Source organism: Gadus morhua, chromosome 22, assembly GCF_902167405.1.
Source record: "Gadus morhua chromosome 22, gadMor3.0, whole genome shotgun sequence".
NCBI classification, from domain to species: Eukaryota; Metazoa; Chordata; class Actinopteri; order Gadiformes; family Gadidae; genus Gadus; species Gadus morhua.
Window position 1 is genome coordinate 2881304 of NC_044069.1, and position 4926 is coordinate 2886229.

General features: G+C 39.6%; 1 long non-coding RNA gene across 2 annotated transcripts; it reads right to left on the minus strand.

Annotated features, from left to right (window-relative positions):
• Nucleotides 1-3079: 3079 nt before the first annotated feature.
• Nucleotides 3080-4085, minus strand: LOC115535492 (uncharacterized). 2 transcript variants are annotated; one of them, XR_003974499.1, is made up of 4 exons: nt 3972-4085; nt 3713-3833; nt 3364-3497; nt 3080-3240 (listed from the first exon to the last, which is right to left on the minus strand). It is a non-coding gene; the product is annotated as an uncharacterized LOC115535492 (long non-coding RNA). The 2 variants fall into 2 exon arrangements; XR_003974498.1 differs by having other exon boundaries at nt 3713-4016.
• Nucleotides 4086-4926: the final 841 nt, after the last annotated feature.

The following is a 4926-nucleotide window of genomic DNA, read 5'->3' on the forward strand; positions in this document are numbered from 1 at the left end:
TTTATTCAGAAGGGTTAAAATAGTATAATACAGATTACATAATCAATGCAAAATCTTTCTTTTTATGTAGGCTATGCATAAAATGCTAGTTTACATTTTAAGATTTAAGACAGTTTACAGTTTACAGTTTACAAATTTTGGCTAGTAAGTGCGGACAGTACGGGTATTGGAACACGGCACTGATGTAGCTCTCCTGAGCTACATCCTGTTACGCAGGCTAATAATTCGGCCGGGGATTGGTCGATTTAGATGGTTGACACCTCGTTTTAACCGTAAGAGCCAATAGATGTTAGGGGCAGTATCGACATGTGTGCCAGACACATGATTGGCTAAATGTAAGGAAGCGAATACAACTAGCGCGAAACCAACTTCGATGCATGCTTCAAGAAAGGAAGCCATCTTCCACTAAAAATAAGTGAGGTTCATATTAAAACTGGTAGTAAACAAACGCAGACATGTTGGACGTACTAAAACCGGAGTTTATTGCTCTCAAGTACAACCTTTCATCAAAAAATCGCAAAGGTAACACAGAATTTATGTTAGTCGCTGTAAATAAGTGCTTGTATACCTTTGTATTCTTTGGCTGCTGGTTTACTGAGTTTATCGTAGGGCCTTGACAGTGTAGGCCTACTGTCGAGTACTGTCGAACTCGTCATGGTCTTGGCTTTCATTTGAGATGATATTTGTTTGTGTAGGCCTACAATGAAGTATCGGTGCGGTAGCAATAGAAATGTGGAGAGTGGGTTGACTTTCTGACTCTATTCAGATTTCGATATTTGATAATTGATATGCTTGGCGTTTGAGTTGTGTTTGGTGTGTATAAAAATGACTTATATGTGCTTGTGGCCGAGGTTCTCATGTTTAATTTGACGTGCAAAATGACTTTCTACGCATTATGGGCAGTGTTGTATGCTTTTTGCTGCGAGAGTGATCGAGAGTCCCCAAATATGGGGACCCCCGAGCTTTGCTCACCATTTGATTGACCTCAAAAGGTGTTTGCTTTTGCTACTGGCAAACTAAAATGACCTATTGTCCCATTGATGCCAAAAGGTGTGGTGTGAGAGAAGTTTGAATGTGTTCAGACATGTTGCCTTCCCACCGTAGTCAATCAGAAGCACATGACGCCATCCGTCCAACGCAACAGATACTCTGTATCTGCAAAACCAGAAATTCATGATATGAATGCAGATTTATTTCTGAAAACTCCACTGTTATGTCTTCTTCCCTAAACGGCTGTTTTTAAATCTTGGGCTTGATATAATTTTTTTTAAATCATTCTGTATCCCTGCAAAGCAGCAATACATTTAAACGTGCGTTGTTTTGAATAACAAACAAACAACGCTTTCAATGACCATTTATCAAAGCTCAAATCTGAATAAATGTTTGCTTTCCAGTATCTGAAGGGAGTCAGTCAGCAGGGAGTCCAAGTCAAGTCTCTCAGCAGGGAGTTTTAGTTAAGATCCATAGCAAGAAGTGACTTAATATTATGTATTATATAATAATATTAATATTATATGTAATAGTATTATTGTAAAACTCACCACAGAACAGCGCCATGTTGTGGACAAGGAGTGGGTTCTATGTTGTGTGTTCATTGAGGCTTCCAAAACAATCATGATTTGTGTAAAGTGTGAGTGGGCTGACCTTGCGAGCCTGATCATGGGCCCGTTCAGAAGGCCTCTGTGCGGAGTACATCATTGGTTTGCTGTTGGGTAGGTCGTCCACCACCACCAGGTTGAAGGGCAGCTGGCCTCCATCTGGTCACAGTTGGTGGATCATTGAAGACCAAACTCACCATAGAACGGTGTCATGTTGTGGACAAGGAGTGGCTACTTTGTTTATGTTCAGTGAGGTTTCCAAAGAAAGTACGATAATGCTCAACTCAACTCAAAACCTGGCGACCCTTTAGAAAACAGTTCTAAAGGTCTTCAAGTCCTAAACAGTGAGTCACAGTCTCCATTCAGGTACTAAGGACAAAAACACGTAAAGACAAAACTAAAATGACCTATTGTCACACACACACACACACACACACACTGCATAGAAACACACAAACACACCCTTGAATACACAAGATGTATGTGCATTATGTGACATTTCTCTGTATATATAAAAACATACAATGTATGATATACTTTTATATGTATATAAGGGAGGTCCATGGTTAACCGGTCAAACCTATTGATACCATTTTCGAGACTCCTTGAAATAGAACTTGTAATTGCTGATAAAATGATGATAGTTCAAGATAGGACATTAAACAGGTCATAATTCTATCTTTACTATCTATTTTATATTACTGGGATAACAAGTTTTCACCAAAATCTCAATATATATATATATTTTTTTCTGCTGCATTTGAACGCATCAATCATATTACTGAGCCGACCTGAACACATCACATTTGACACTGTTTGTGACCATTGGTTAGTTGTTGTTTTTTAAGCTAACTAGCTCTATATCCTGCCGATTTTTAACATGGATTGCATTACTATTTTTAACTGACGGGACTTTCTACACCGTCCGGTTGTGTGATTACTACCGCTGCTTTGAATGACTGTTGAATGACGCAGTGCCGACTCCGAGCCCGTCTGCACAACGTCTGCAGCAGCAGCAGCTGACAGAGTTTTCGGTTGGACTAGACGGATACTGAGTTGAAGGAGTTTTTTTTAACCCAAAGACAGTGAAGGTACAACACTTTTATGTAGGCCTACAGTCCAGTGTTAAGATATGACCAAATTACAAGCTGTGGTCGCTCACACTAAAGCTCGCTGTGGGCATGCATGAACCGTGAACCAACCTGTGGGCGGCTGGCTGTAAACAGTGCTGCGCCTATGAGTAACTTATTAATCGCGCGACACAACGAATTGATGACCAAATTCGTTGCCAACGCATTTAGTAATCGATTTTATCGATTCGTTGTTGCAGCCCTAGTAGGAAGTGAGGGCTGGTTACTGTGAGTGAGTGTGTGCAAAAACAGTGAAATGATACACATGAGATAATTTCAATCCTTTATTCCAATTTATATGATTCACTTCCAAATCATTTCTACATTTGTTGAATTAAACACATTTTTACATTTGATATCTCCAGATTAGATGATCCTCATGTTTAATGAGTGTCGAGCAGCACTCAGTGTTATTCAGGACCCTGAAGGAAAATGGCGCCACAGTCAGGATCACACGGTCATGTGGCGCAGGATGATCACGTCACTGTCCTGGACACGGTAGTTGCAGAGTCCTGAGAAACCAGATTAAACACATCTAAATATCAGCAGCTAATAAAAAGTTACAATATACTATGTATAGATATATGTTTGTGTGTGTGTGTATGCGTGTGCGTGTCGTAGTGCTCTCAGCTTACCAACAGGTGTGATCATGTTGTGGTTTTTGACCAGAACTTGCCAGAAGCTGTTCTCAGTTTTGGTAATAATATTATTACCAAAAGTCACCCGGGTCAAATAGGGTGGCATTCCAAATTTGCTTCCACATTCGAAACTGTAACGAGGACACGGAAATATACAACAGGTAAATTACTTTCATTCATAATGACCATCTGGATTTATGAAATTATGTTTTATTTGAAATCGTTTAATGTATCAGATTATGTGGAGGAAGTAAACTGGGATGCAGGACTCCATTACAATGCACCAGATGATTGATGAATGAGGGTTGAGTACCAAAAAGGGATACATTTTGACTACACAACCTACTTGAAGCTTGAGACTGAATCTTTCAAATCATTCAACGCCCACAGGAGTCGCTGGTCTCAGTCCGTAGTAGGTTTGTATTCAATACTCTTGCCATCAGCAGTCACCACCAGTTTAAAGTTCACTTCAACAGCACAAGGAAAACATAAGGAGCAAGTAGTAGACATATAGCTATGGATGAGTAATGAATAGACTCTTAATGTTTGTCCAAAATCCGATGGCTAACCCTTGCCCTAAAAGTCAGAGGTGGTGTATCTCCTACCTTGAGCCATGTCTAGAAGGTTGATCTTCACTGGTTCTGTTCTTCTGCAGCAATGGGAATCGTTGGTGAGGTTACTGCTCTTGGGGCCCCTGATTTTATATTCAACCTCAGGGAAGACGTCATGGCAAGGGGATAACCACCCAGACTAGTTCTTGGGCAATATGCCCGGGAACTGGCTTCCAAGTAATTATTACAACACCATTACACAGATAAACAACTCTCTTGGTCATTACCTTGGAAAGTCATCCAACCCGGATGACTTTGATGTGTTTGTGAAATATCCTACGTTGTTTCTTCATCTCTTCTTGCAGTCAAGTGTTTAAACCTCAACCTGCCATTGGTTCTGCATCCTAACGCTGAACAATTCAATTAAATAAAACACAGGGTCAAGAGGTTTACAACATTATAGACATAACCGTCTTATCTCATTAATGTTCTCGTCATGATCTCTATTTCTGTGTGTAGTTGCTAACATAAGTCTGTTCTCTGGTCCTCCATGTGTAAATATGATTTCATTTGGACTGGGGCGCTGTTTCTACAGTCGCTGTTTCCATGCGTGTTTGTTTATTTGTTTTCTGCCTGGTTGTTTATGTATTTTTTTTAACTTCATCTTTATTTATTTTTTCAGTATTTTCTTCGTCTGCTCTGGGGCGGCTCCATTTTAAACAATTTTTACTGAATACAAATCACTGACTAAGACTCTAGAACAGGGGTTCTCAAACTATATGGGGCCGGACCCCCCCATAGGGCAGAAATTATTTCAAGGACCCCCTCATAACCGCAACACAAATGTAATCATATAGGCTCATGTCTATTTTTTCTGTTGGATGCTTTTGAACTCTTTTATGCCTCAATCATTCAGTGGTAATACCACAATAGTGTTAAAAGAGCATTTTATTGTATTTTGGCATAACTTTACAATATGTAAATAGATTTTACTTTTTTATAAATGTGT